Source organism: Haemorhous mexicanus, chromosome 5, assembly GCF_027477595.1.
Source record: "Haemorhous mexicanus isolate bHaeMex1 chromosome 5, bHaeMex1.pri, whole genome shotgun sequence".
Taxonomy (NCBI): Eukaryota; Metazoa; Chordata; class Aves; order Passeriformes; family Fringillidae; genus Haemorhous; species Haemorhous mexicanus.
The window spans coordinates 20,801,053-20,816,257 of NC_082345.1; positions in this window are offsets into that span (position 1 = coordinate 20,801,053).

A 15,205-nucleotide genomic window follows, 5' to 3' on the forward strand; every position below is an offset into this window, starting at 1 on the left:
TCAGAATGGCAAATATTGGTCCACCAATGAATTACTGTATGGGAATTATCGACTTGTATTCCAAATAAATAAAAAGGAGTTGGTCTTTATTGAACTCTTTCATTGCAATATTCATAAGGGAAGAAAAAGACCTATGTCCTTAACTTTCTTAATTCTAACAAAGATTTAAAACATTCCTTGTAAAAAGCGTATCTGAATTATCGGTCTATGAAACAATTTGAGTTGGGAAAAAAGTCCTAAAATTGTGTAGACAGTTGCAGAGAAAGCAAGAAAATAGGAAAGAAACAAAAACAGAGAAAAAGAGTCATCTTGAGTCTGCTAGCTAGTTCTAGAAGTAGTCTGCTAGAAAAAGGAAACCCCAGTGGAATTTCAAATGTGTTCATGCACTTGATTCAGTAACTGGTCAATGTAAAAACCAGTCCTTTCGTACAACTTCCCCCAGCAACAAAAACTTCAACAGATTGACGCCACCATCATGCCTGTCCCAGATGTATTTAAAAGAGAAATGATGATTTTCTTGAAAATCTATTTGCGTACAAGTTGCAAGACATTGGAGGGATTCTCCACATTCTCCTTCCTCCACGCGGCTTGAAAGTCTATTTGATAAAATATGCAACAAAGCATGTGATTTACAAGGTAGAGTAAAATGGATGACTTGGGAATTGATCTCTTTTGGATATGAAACTTCATATCCACTCTCTGGGAAGTTTCTAAAAGAAATGATGGAGCTGAGGCATGAATCTGCCACTCCGAGTGCTAAGCAAACATAGACACTCCCCTTCACATGGCCCCACCTTCCGCACACACCTAGGCATGCACAGAGATCAGCATAGCAGATCATGAACACCTTGGAAAAGACTGAAATGCTAAATAGCTCTCTTTGTGGACAAAATAGCCGGTACACTATTTCAAATATCTGGTACAAAAACTCTGTTGAATATCTACCTCATATTTAAAACACAGGTTTTCATTGAATTCTGTTTGCAGAATATTTTCCTTCCATTTGTTCCTTTAAAATTCCTTTGTTCTATGTCTAGAAATATTTTCTTCTAAAAATAGAAAAAATTAGATGATGTCTTTTCAGAAGAAAACATTGGTTTAGACAATTTTTAACCATCATGGTATGGAAGAATTTATTTGTCCCTCACTAAGGAGGAATAAGTATTTTGATCCTAGATCATATACAGTGAAATACTTGACATTTTTAAGATGCTTTCAATCAATTTTGATCCTCATTGCTTATTCATTGTAAACAGTAAGTTTTCAGTGCATGGAAAGTGTGTGTGGTATGTCTACATTAGTTCAAACACCAATTCCAACTAATGGCCAGGCTGAACTACAGTAAATAATGTCCTGAAGGATATTTTGCCGCCTTCTTTGGCACTCCTTGAAATCCTAATGATTGGCATGAAGTGTCGAAATACAGAGATTTTCTCTCAGAGGGTGTCCCATGATGAAACCCATCCCATGTGTTTGATGTTGTAGTTCTTACCGCTTTTAAAAGTTGATATCTTCTGCACAGTTTTCATGAAGCTTTCTGTTACAGTAGTGAAAATCACAGAGAAATGCAATTTTGTACAACTTTGAATTTACCCCAAGAGCTGAGAGAAAATTTGTTCGTATACCTCAATCTGAGTCTCTTCTATATTCAAGCTTTGTTTATCTACCATCAAGGGTCGCATTCGTTGCTGTTCAAAGCCCCATCCAAGCTGACTTGAATACGTTCAGGGATGGGACATCCACAACTTCTCTGGGCAACCCGAAGCAGCGTTCCAGCACCCCAACAGCAAAAAATGTCTTCCTTTCATCTAATAGAGATCAGAAATACTAAATCTAGGTATATAAACTTTGAGGAAAGGTTTGAAATTCTATTGATTTGAAACACATTTGATATGAATACTAACTTCCAGACGACTGAAAGATGTTGATGGCCATTTGAGATTGACACTTTTTGAAAAAGTGCATGGAATTGAAAATTAAAACCGGCAAAATTAAAAACTTCTTGCCATTTTCTTTTAGCTCCGATCTTCAAAATTGCATAGGTCAGATATCTGTGCTTCATGCAAATCTCTCAGATACTCTCAGACCAAAGCTTTTCTTTCAGACTAAACTGCGGTTTAGGTAGAACACGCGTGCTTAGTGAAGGTTTTTCTGGGCATAGGGGGATTTGTGTGCACAAGAGGTTTTATCCAAACTGGAAAATTCATCCCAGCTGCATTTGTTCATCATTCCTACTGCATCAGGCCTGAAGATTCTGTGAAAAGTATCCTGTGGACCTTGAACATAGCTCATGTGAAAGAGATGAGAGGTGATGGAGAAGTTGAGGGAGAGAATCAAGAGCATATGGCCCAGTAAAGGCACCAGAAAGTACTTTTTCATGTGGTCCACAGCCCGAACAATTGTTTAGCACCATTTGAAGGCTGTGTCTGACAAAGAGGGCTGAAGCACGTCTTCAAAATATCCAGTAGATCAAAATCCATTGAAGCAAATGACCCTGGCCAGTCACCTTGCTGCTGATCATTCACCCTCCATAACAGCTGATCAGGCCTAGCAATGCTGCTGCAAAAGTATTGTGAAAAAGGTAGGCACATTTTCACAGAGGCAGGGGAAAATGCCCTTGGATGGTGATTCCAAGGGATAACTTGATGGAGCAAGTTAGGTACCCTTATCTACTGTGCAATATCAAAGTTGGTGAGTTCACCATCTGTAAGCATCACTTTAAAAAAATAAATGTTTGATCCACAAAACAATATTTCCTATGTCCTGTCTACCTGCTTCATTTCAGCCAATGAATAGGCTACGTTCCATCAGCAAAGTGTTCATGATCATATACTTCTTTAAATTGTGATAATTCTTTTTTTTTTTTCTAAATCAGACACTGTCTATTCCTAAGATTCAGATGTCCATGGGTAGGGGTGTAATTAAGTTCACTGTTAAAAAATATCCTTCTTGTTATCTTTTTAATAAATTACTGAGATGTAACATCAGTCTGAGAGCTGAAAGAAACCCCTTCATTTGCTGTTTGCCAAGTATCATCTATGCGATACAAATTCTATTTGACCCATCCATTGCCATCTAATACTACTAGTAATGCCTTCACAACCTTTTCTTCATCGTTAGGGATTTTGGAGAAGTGAAAGATTTGAACATAAGCAAGGGCATTTGTTCAAGATGCTCCAGAAAGAGCTGCCGTCGGTTCTCTTCCTTGCTGCCTATGTTGGCAGGAAGCTGCAAAAAACCCAAAGATAACTAGAAAGAGTGTTACTTTTAGTCTAAATTTGGAAATGATGTTTGGAATACCCTGTTAAATGAAAAGGTGCTCTTTTAAAAGATGGCATCGTAAGGGGAAATGTCAGTTTAAAGAGGTTTCGAGACAGTTGCTTCTGGAAAAAAAAAAAAAAATTGAGGTATCCAAGGTCTTTAGCCATACCACTTGGAAGATTGATTCAAAACACAGTTCCTTCATCTAGGAAGAACAGAGGACCATAGATGCAGCCCATTTCAAAACGGAGTTCTTTATGTGTCAGGTTGGGATTTACTGGACATCATTTCTTGTAAAGTCGAGGGACTGCAGTTAGCTCTCCAATAATTTCCTTCCCTGAAATTCATCTGCATTTGCTCCTTTCTCCAGCGTTCCCATTTCTTAGTGCTGGTATACTCCATCTATGCATTAGAATATTCAACTGGAGTGTGTGTCCGATATTTTCTAGTTCAAATTGGCTGGAACGCAATGGATAGTTCCAGTTGCTTGTATACACTAGTTTTATTTTGACAAGTTTTCTTTGAACAATGTTTAAGCAGCAGTAGCAAATCGGAAGTACAGCTTGCAGCAGGGAAAGACACTTCTGCTTGCTCAAGTTTCCTGTAGTCAGATAGAGGCCAAAAGGCTTTTCCTAGTACTACTACTGTCTTGTAGGAATACTTGATCTAACCCTACCTTTGATACAATTACGAATGGGCTACTTTTCCACAAGGTGGAACATTTTTCTTTTAATAATATGGTTTTTGTAAGTTGGAAACATGAACTTGTGCACCAGTCAGGTGGAATGTACTCTTACTTCTTCATAAGTTTCACAACCTTATTTAGAAAATATTGACTCTGTGTAACTTGAAAAGAAGAATTCTGGGCATCTTCATTCTATGGATGTGATTTTTTTTCTACCATGCTCTTCTTGTTTTCTATGGAACTCATTTTTACCAACAGAAATATTTTTCCCTGACACCTATGGAAAATACCTATGTTTACTCAATATTGCAGCCTCAGTACACTGTTTAGAATTATTTCAACATGGTCCCAAGCATATCCGACAGCTAGACAGCAGAGGTTAGCAACAGTGAGTGGGAATAACTTCTGAACCATTTCAGTAGATTTCCCAGGAAGGGCTTGCTTTCTGCCCTTGCACATTTTCCCAGAGATATTGTCTGGTGAACAGTTGCATCAAAAGAGTATTTTTGCACAAACCTTGGGCCAAGCTCTGTCTCAGATTTACTAGTGAATGCAAAGAGGGTGAAAGTGCTGCTTCAAAGCCCTCTGTGTGCTTTCCGTACCAAAAGGGAGGTGACCCCAGCAATAACTTTTTGATCTCTCTTCAAAACACGAGGCATGTCACCACCTCATTCATCTTTTTCTGGGACTCAGCATCTAAAGACCAAGAAGCCCTCTTGCTTGCTAAAGTGTGTTCAGCAAAAAAACCCTTGTCCCATCAGCAAATTGGAACACAGCTGCATTCCAGTCAATTCCAATGCTGGCAGGGCAATACTCTAGCCCAGTAGTAACATGCCACTGTTAGAAGACTGTGTAAAAATCTTTGTGTACAAAGTAATGGGAGGGAAAAATAGAATTGGGAAGAACTGCACATTGTTCTGGAAAAAGCCTCCTGCCACAGTCTTACAGACGTCATTTTCTGGTATCATTTTTAAGAGTTGGAGTTTTTTAAATTTTGTACAAGATAAAATCTTACTGGACCTTGAAGTTTCCCTACTAGAAGTACAGCCATTTCTTAGTAGAATAGAAGTAAGCCCTTTGAATATGTACAAATGGCCTTTCAAAATACATATGCTATAGCCCACTGTGAAAGGAATTAGCTATCAAAATAGAAATTCAAAGGTTTAAAAAGGTTTTGAATAAAGTAAGTCTAAGGTGATAGAAGAAGAAGAAAACAGCAGTTTTCTTCTTCTGCTGAAAAAACAACTCCGAGGACATTGTACTCTACAGGTTTATTATATCACTTTCTGAAAAACGGAGTAGGTTTGCTATTTCAAATGGTTTTCATTAGGAAGGAAGAGATTCCTTTGGAAAAAAAAACTTCAAATTGACTTGACATGAATGTTATGACACTTCACTTCACCAATCATGAAGAAAAATTCTCATCACTTGATATGGAAATCATGACGGTAACGGAGACAAGGATGTCTAAGCCGTGCCATCAGGAACATAAAAAAGCATTAGAATGCTGGTAAGACTGAGCTCCTGAACTAGTCAGAAGAGAACGCAACCAAAACATTTTCCTTTAAAAGCCTTCAGGATGAACAGCAGATCAAATGTTTTCCTGTGAAGTATTTATGAAGACAATTAACCTTTAAAAGAACATTGTTTTCAAAAACCTGTGTCCAGTATCTCTTAGAATGATACAGAGTTCTTATTACTAGAAAAAAGAAAAGCACTTTTTTCCAAACTGTTGTGCACTTTTAAACGATCTACAATAAAAAGAGTACTTTTTCATGCTGGGCATGATGTTCATTACAAAAAAGCCTTGTCGCACGCTTGGTACTCTAGTGTCTTGATTAGCATCGTTTTTTATTCATTGACTCTTTTTCACCTTGAAATAATGGCGTCTTTGTACTTATGCAGCATCCATGAAGAATTTCTTGGGTGTCATTTTGTACTCGATCCTAAATGGCAGCTTCTGCATTCTGCCATCCGTCTAGCTTTCCCATTTGATGCAGCTTCTGAGAGGTCTTTTCAGAATTGAGGACTACCTGCAAGAATGATGCTAAATGCATGCATTTTACTCCTTGGGTAATGCAAAAGAGTTTTTCCTTTACAGCATAATAATAATAGGAAAAGAATGATGGTGGATTCAATTCTTATAGTAATACAAAGAGAACTATTATCATCATTAGAAACCAAGCAAGTCATATTTATTGCTCATGCAGTACAACCACTAATGCAAATTACCCTGTAAATTCAAAATGAATCTGTATCACAGGAGTGGATTGAATGTCTCTCTTGATATTTTGCTTAAAGCAGAAAATTAATTCTTTTGACAGCCAACTCATAGTTGCAACCTAACTTTCAACTACAGCTTTCAAACAGTGGAAACATGTCTGTTTATAACACGATACAGTACCGTACACAAGACCAAAACAGGTCCTAGACGTTCAAATGAAAGAAAAGATCAAAGGACAGATTAATTCATGTCTGCAAGCCCTCAAGAGCGTGCAGGTCAAAAGTCCCCAGAAAACTAGGCCAGTGGCACAAATTCTCGATGTTGGCACCAGCAGAAGCAGCTGCTATCTTTCTAGGATGCAATCTTGCTTACATCATCCTTCAAAGCAATCTTCTGTCCCCCTGCCCAATATGCCTTCTGCTCTACTCCTTGGACTTCACGTTTGCATTTCTACAGAGTCCTGCAAACGGACTCAAAGTTCAGGTAATAGATTTCCAAGATTTAGAAATATTGTGTTAAGTCTATTTCTTTCGTATTTCATCCCGTCTAAGCATACTGTAACTTTCTGAGGTGAAATATGTCGAGTATGTCACGTGTAGTTTACATGTTAGTTCTGCTTGACATTAAAACTTCTCACAGACCCCTGGGATGCCTTACTGCAAAAATATATAGCTGCAAAGAGTGGTTGCACAAAGTTAGAAAGGCCAGAAAACCATGTAAACAACCTAACAGTAGAGGCTTGAATTTCTGAATATAATCTTGCACCATCTAAAGTCAAAATAGAATATTGAAATGATTTTCATCTAATAATGAGCGTGGGGAAGAAAGAATCCAGATAGGCTTTTTTTTTTTTTTTTGAAACAGTTCCAGGAAATACATGGCCTTAACTTGGAAGTATAGCATTAAATATTTTTATACAGCATGAGTTCTCATTACCTAATCATATGATTTGTAGAACTGAATTGGAAAGTAGGAAATAAACAAAGAAAAATACTCAAGCTATAAAATATGTGAGTTTAAAATTTTCTTTGTATTTCTGATTAAAACGATGAGGTAGCCAAATGGTCACCCATTATTTTCAAAAGCATCTGGACATAAAAAACGGATCAATTTTGGCGGGACTTGGATGTCCGGTATTCCTGAAAAGCTTTATTTCACTGCTTCCCAACCCTGGTTCAATCCCCTTAAATGCAGCTGTATTTCAGTTGCTCAGTGAAACTGTCCATCTCATGCATATAGTTTACAAATAATCTGCAGAAAAAGCTAGCTAGATTTAAAGATCTTTTTTCTGTAAATGGCCTTCAACTGATTTCTACAAACACACAGCTGGGATTTCTGCTGTCTTCTTCAGGCCACTTCCTGCAGAGACCTCTCCATTAAATTTGTCTCGTTCTACTAAGAACGCTTCTGGTGATCCAAAGTCAGCACTGGGATTGTCCAACTGCATGGAATTACTGTCTGCTAGAGCTGCACACTGAGGGCTTCTGTGTGCAGCATCATGTGAGCCCTGCTAATGTCACCCTGTTGGTATAAACTGAGCTAAGTGGACCTTAAGGGACAAGATTGTGCACTGATTTTGTAATAGAAATTAGGTACTAAGAAGGAGGCGGGAGGATTTCAATGTTTCTGCCTCCAGCTGAAGCAACACTAAATCTCGGTCTTTATCTGAAAAACCAGGTGAATTAACCCGTTTGGCATTCATATGCCAAAAAGGTCAGTAATACACTCAGAACTGTCAAAAGAGTAACAATTCCAATCATTACTTTCTAAAAAGAATTCATTTGAAGAAGTCAGGAAGACAGATGAAACATGCAAATATCCTACCCTGAGAATCATTCTGTTGATCTGCACAGGTTTCTTATTATATTCCCATCTAATGCATTGGTCATGTGTGCTTGTGATGACACAAATACTTGCAAAGCTTACAAGATAAATCACGTTCTCTTCAAACAGCAAAGCATTTCTTGATGGTTGCACTTGCTAATTCCATTTAGACTCAGTGTTCTTAAAGGTCTTTTCCAACCAAAGTTCCAACCACCATTCTCTAAGTCGCACATCCTGATTGTCCTGGTTTAGGGCTAAATTTGGCAGAAAACCTCACAAAGGGCCACTGCACCCTCCCCCCCACCGAAAGCCCACCCACACAGCCGCTCCCCTCAACTGGTTTGGGGAGAGAAGTGGGAAAAAGCTGTTTCTTTAACAGGCAAAGCACTTCCCAGCACAAAATATGAACAATACCAGATGACAAAACTCATTTGCCGCACTGAAGAGACGACAAATCAGAAAGTCTCTCCTGTGGGTGCTCACTCTGTTATCAACCCCTCCGGCAATGGGGAAGGCTGCTGCCCAGGGTAGGCCCCAGTAGGCCACAAAGTGCAAGTTCCCAGTGCTTCCCAGGTCCCAGTCCGGAGCAGATTCGAAACGTTCCAAGAAAAGGGAAAGGAAAAAAAAAACCAGTCCAGGGAAAACTCTGCCTCAGCCAGCTAAACCAACTAAAAAGCAAATGCGTGCTCTGTTCTGCTCCGTCAGTGCCCAGACAACACAGTGCAGCGCAGAATGTGGAAGAGTGTTGCTTTTTAAGGAGTGCAGCCTCTGATAAGAAACTCGGTGCTTCTTCTTCTCCCCACCTTTGCTCTCAGAACCAGTCTTGAAGGCAGAGAATATCATATCCAGCATTAAGAGAACAGATGACTGGGGATACAAGCATCATAAAGTCACCCTAGGACACTGCTCCTTTGAGATATGTCACCAGACTATGCTAAGACCAAGTTTTGGAACTGCTCATTAAAATTCTACTCTCACAGTGAAGCTGAGGAGGAAACACAGCTCACTACAGTTACCTTGTGGCATGCCAGTGCTTCCTTTCAATCACAATGGTCTTCGTTTTTAAGTCCCTGACATCACAGGCATCATGAAACATCCTTTGTGCAGGAAGGAAGAAAATATTCTTTTCATTGATGCTGATGGGTTAGCTGACATGCAAAGCAGTTAATTCAAAGTGACAGAGCAATCAAGTCAATAGGAAAACTCACCACAGTTTTGTTTACTCCCCTAAATCCTTACTATCCCAAAATACAAGAAGAGCTGTAAAAGCCTTGTGGCTACCTAATTTTTTCCTAGACCTACATGGTGGGGTAAGAGATAAACAATCCCAAACTATGGTAATCCACAACAAAGCATTCTTGACCTCATATTCAGGTTCTGCATAGCGAGCTCTTCCTCCTGATCAAGTTATTCCATCGCAATACTTTGGGGAGTATCTCAGAGGGCTGGCTGTTGTTTGGTTTGAAAGCATCTTGATCATTCAGGAACCCAGTAGCAAGGACAAAGTTTAAAAGAAGATAGTGCTATGCATTGATTTTCATCTAGGACAGAGATATTTCTACAACACAGAAGGCTGACCTAATGCTTCACGACAACGTGGCTGAAGTGGCATCCTGGTCCCCATAGGTTTTTCTCTTTACTTTTAGCTGCTTTCTTACCAGATTAATGAGCTGAACTAGCTCAAAAAAGAATCAGATAAGTGCCAGAGCTTTCAAACAAAAAAAACAAAACAAAAAAAAAAAAAAAAAAAAAAACCCAAAACAGATGCAAAAAGGTGATTTGTAAGTGCATTTGAAAACAGAAGTTTTTTGTACTTTTCATAGATACATGGCATTCTCTAGAATGATATTGCTCCAATGCTTTGGGTTTGGTTTTGTTTTTGTTTTTTTCCTCAATTCTAAATGTTACACATTCTTTTTTGGCCATTTTAGTAAACTGATTTTCTGATCCATGTGAAAGACAGTCCGAAGTTCCCCTCATTTGCCTCACGACCGTCCCCAGGACAGACATCGGGACCCTGAGGACCCTGACTGGAATGCTGGCATGCCGGTCAGAGAGGAATGCCAGAAATCCTGAGGCCCCTGAGCAGAATTCTGGCCTGCCAAGTGATTGTTGGCAGCTGTGTCTACAGTGACTGCTTCTAGCAGGGCCTGCCAAGGGGCGAGGCGACCTATGGGCCTGCACGTGCTTCGCGACACCAGCCCAGGAATTTTCCCACCTCTTGGTCAGATGAACTTGCTGGGGCAACTGTGGTAGCCGCCCCATGGAAAATCCTTCATCTGCTCCACTACCACCGTGAGGGACGCAGATTGAAGCCCCCCTCCCAAGGACTGAGGCTGAGACGCCCGTAATTCTGATCCAGGGCTACTGGCCTGACTGAAGCAGGATGCCTGCTAAGTGTTGCCTGCAGATGTGTTGGCGGGACCTAGACTGGTTTCCTATAGAAACCAGTCCTGAAACAATAGCTCCCACTCACTGCTGATATTGATATTGACTTCTCCTGCTGAGAACATGGACTGTCTGTACCCGTCTTCAATACCATTTTCCCCTCAGCAATTTCAATAGACTTGCGCTTTATTGTATCTGCTCCCCCTCAGCCATTTCTAGATCTGTTTCCCCCCTCAGCAATGGACTAGAATAGAACCTTGAGATAACCAGGACTTTGAGATCTCCCCTAGGAGAACTCCATCGGCTGGGCTGCGAGGACTTCATCTCTCTCCATTTGGTAGCTATACTCCCTCTCTCTTTCTCCCCCTCTTTTCTATTCTTTTCCTCTCCCTAATTCCTTGAAGGCATTTGCTGTGGTCATTCTAGAAAGGTGCATTTGTTTGGAGTGATACTGCAATCCCTTTTCCATCTTGTCTTTTGCCCTCCGAGATCAGTTAAGAAAACATCATCCCCCCTTGGTAGGAGCAGATCAGAACAATATGTTCTTTCCAGCTGAAATTGGTTCTAGTCAATAGAAGCACACTGGTAGGTAAAAGTAGACTATAAAAGATAACCTTCAGAATGTATTTCCCATGTCTTCCCATTCAAGCAAGTGAAGAAAGCAGACAGATCTTCAGATAACATGCTATGCGAATTGAAAGGAATCTTCTTGGAGGCAACTGTGAAACTCACGCAATGAAATACAGATGAGAGAGATGAAAGGGTCACATATGATGTCAAATCTATTCTTTTAATGTTTGAATGAAACAAGATTTCTTGAAGTACAATCCTACAAAATGAAGGTGAACTTGCAGAAGCAATTGAACTGGGTCTCCTTTAGAAACACAATGTTTTCTAATTAAACTGCGCATTCAGGAAGGCAACCTTGAAATCAAAAGGATTTAGAAAAATACAAATACCAAGACTGGCAGTTTGTTATCTTTCACAGTCTCTTTAAGGTAAGATTTATTTGAACTTCCACTTGTAGTAGGTCTGAAGACATTAGGAATGATGCAATATGAAAAAACCAAAACAAAACAACTTTCTCAAAAAGCTTTGAGAAACCAGAGAAATGATGATTTTTAGTGGTTAGGTAGTCCTTTAAAATTTGTCTTGGGGGGAGAGAGATAAAAAACTGACTGAGATCAAATGACTGTGGAGTATATTCCAAAACAGTAATGAAGAAGGTAAGGGGCAAGAGCCTGTTAGAAAAATACTATGCTGGCTTCATCTATTGAAAGCATTCCAGAATGGTTGAAATTATGAATCATATCTTCTGGGATTAAAAAAAAAAAAAAAAAAAAAAAAAAAAAAAAAAAAAAAGAGGAAGAAAACAGAAGGAAAAAAAATATTTTGAACATATTTTTCAATTCCAAGATGGTATAATGGCTTTATTTCATTTTGTTCCTATGACCGGTTAATAGCTTATGAAATGTTTAGCAATAGAGAGTGAGAGTCTTCACACTAGCCATACCATTTGGATGTGTCTCTTTTACTTTCTAGAGCAGCAGATATGGTTTAGCACTCCACAATTCAGTCCCCAAAAGTGAGTAAGTGTGGCAGATTTAACCTAACTGCCCAGTCCACCAAAATGCCTAATTCTCTTGAAAAATGCTTTGCTCTATCTCATGATCTGGACATGTCTCTCTAGCTCCACTTTGAGCTTCTTGATCTTTCATCTACAGGATGAGATCCAATTTAGCTTAGCAAGGATGTAGCCTTTCCAAACCATATCTTTTACCTTCTGTATTCTTACAAGTACATTTCTACCGCAGGGACCAGTTTGGAAGATCCTAGTTGTTTTATTCCTTAGATTATGTTGCTGCATTAATTAGCTGTTCTTTGAAGTTTTTTCCCTGCTCAAGTATAGGGTCAGTGCTGAAATGATTGTGATGCTAACTCCTTATGATCTATTCTGCAGGCTTACAGAGTATGCAGCAAAGTTTTCTCTACTTCTGAGGACATTCTACTCTTTTGATGAGAAATGCTGAAGGTCTGACTTCAGTTGCAAAGGTATCTGATTGACAGATTGCAAAATTGTTAAGTCTAGTAACAGCAGGAAAAGCGTGCTCTTGCTCTGTATGTAAATGTCGTGTCAGCTGCTGTTGGGATAAAAAGCATGAGCATAAGCAAAGATATCTGCATGGATAGAAAAGAAACAAAGAAGATATTTGTTGTGATTTCTGCACTAAGGAGCAAGAAGAAGCATGAAGCGCTAATTTCAGTGGCTAAGACAGTATCGTCCTTGGGCCAGTTCTCTTCAACATCTTTTGAAGCACTTGGACTCGGCACTTGAAGGAATATTAAGCAAGTTTGCCAGAGACGCTACATTGGGAGGAGCTGTCAACTAACTCCCTTGAGGCCAGTGAGACACTGCAGAGAGATCTTGACAAATAAGAGAGATGGGCAATTATGGCTGGCCGGGAGTCTATGCACAAATCACGAAAGGGGCGGGACTGCTGGGGAAGGCGTCCCAAGCTGTTGTATTTTCCAGCATCAGTCTCATGACATGCTTATGACAGTGGGAAGATGCCAGCAGCTCACGTCCCCAGCAGCAGAAAAAGAACTTCATGTTACAACTTACTTGAAAAGCTTTTTGACCAATCCCACAAAGCAAAAGCATATTGACACTAGTTCTTTCCGATCCCTAGAAGCACACAGAACTTTGGTTCAAAGAACGCTTGCTTCTTTTGAATAAAAGACCTGCTTGTAAGCCTTAAGATAGAATGCACAGAGCTCCATTATTAAGCTTAGAACTTCCTAACATCTGGCTAGATCTACTTTGCTGTAGCTTAGGGAGTTCTTCATGTCAAGCTTTAATACACAGGCTATTGTTCTATTTGTCCTTACTTCTCTACTTCTTCTATCATTTTTCTGCTGACAAACCTTATGACTACTGCTTAGCTCCAAGCACAGTTCTGCTGTCTGAGGCCTGCCTTTTGCAGCTTTCCCAAAATCCTCTGTTTCCAAGGATTCCCACAGGCAATCCCCAACCTTAGGGAGTTGTGCGATGGCAAGTGCTGATTCAGCACCTGGGACAGGGCAATCCTGTTCTGTGTGTGTGTATAGACTAGGGAGCCAGAGGCTGAAAGGAAGCCAGGCTCCTGGCCAATGGCAAGCTAAATGGGTATCAGCAGTGCCCTGGCAGCCAGGAGGGCCAAGCCTGTCCTGGGGTGCATCAGGCACAGTATCACCAGCTGGGCAAGAGAGGGCATTGTCCTGCTCTGCTCTGCCCTGCTCTGCTGTGTTCTGGGGCGGCCTCACCTTGAGTGCTTGGGGGCAGTTTTGGGTACCACAATGAAAAAAGACATGAAGGTATCGGAAAGTTCTCCAATGAGGTTTACAAGGACAGAACTGGAGGAAATAGCATGCAGCTGAGTCAGGGGAGGCTCAGGTCCGGTATCAGGAAAAAGTTTTTTAACCAGAGGATGGCTGGGCACTGGAAGAGTCTCTCCAGGGTGTGCTCACAGCATCACACCTATCTTGAGTTCAAGAACCTTTGGGACATTGCTCTCAGGCATCTGGTGTGATTCTTGAGGAAGGTCCCATGCAGGGCCAGAAGTTGGACTTGATGCTCCTGACGGGCCCCTTCCAATTCAACTGATTCTACCACTCTATGATTCTGTCCTGGCCACTCAAGGTATATTGCTTGATCTCACCAGATTTTGACCTGCTCTTGTTGGTCAGAATTTGTCCCTACTGCCTAATGATATTTATCACAAAAGACAAAGGGCCTTTTCTCAATTTTCTCAAGAAAGTTGAAGATGCACCCTAGAATCCTAAAAAAGTCTTTTCCTTGAAACAACACTGTCTCCTGCCCAGTATTCTTTCCAGATCTTAAGGAGAAAGAAGGCAAAATCAGGGGATGTATTACAATGAAGCACTGTCAAGTTTCCGGACCTTTAGCAGTATATTTGTACTTCCACTATTCTTTTCTATAAAATCGTGGTTTTGTAGAGCATGTCATTTTCTAGCAAGACACATTTTTGCAACTGAGCCCATCAGTCTCTGTGAGAATATATTGTCAAAAGCACAAAACATATGAATGGGCAGTGGCAAGTGAGGGGAAAAACCAGTATGGGAAGCAGCTCCGTGATACTACAGTAAGACAAGGAGGAGGAGGTGTTCCAGTTGACAGAGCAAAGAATCCCCTGCAGTCCCTGGAGATATCCTAGTGAAGCAGGTTGTCTCCCAGCAGTCCCTAGAGAACCATGGAGGAACACATACCTACAGTGCAGCTGCTGGAAAGCTCCATGCCACAACAGGTGAAAGTGCCTTGAAGGAAGCTGCAGCTTGTGGAGGGAGGGCCAGAAAACCATCCTTGACCTCTCCTTTAGCGGAAGAGTATGTGCAAATGTTTAACAGCTGCTAACTGGAATCTATCCTCTTTCCAGTTCTTGTCGTAGGTAAGTAGGACAATACAAGAATTAGAAGCCTAAACTGTTTTGCATGAGGCTCCCATTCTCTCTGCCACGCCCTTAAAATTTACTTTGAGATGAAATAAAACTCATGATCAAGTTCCTAAGGCTTGATGGTCAGGCTTCTCAGAAAACAGGCAGTGCAAAGAACTCTTGTCACTGTCATTTTTTTTCATAGAACTAAAAAAGTTAAAGTACTGTTTTCTAAGAACTTACGAAAATCAACTGGTAGAGGTGGTGAGAGTGAAGAGTATAATTAAGCTGGAAAGAGACTATCATGTAGCTACCTCATCTGCATAGAAGTTTTTTTACCAGGAACTCTGGACTTTTAAACAGATTTAGGACACAATAGTTATCTCTGGGAAT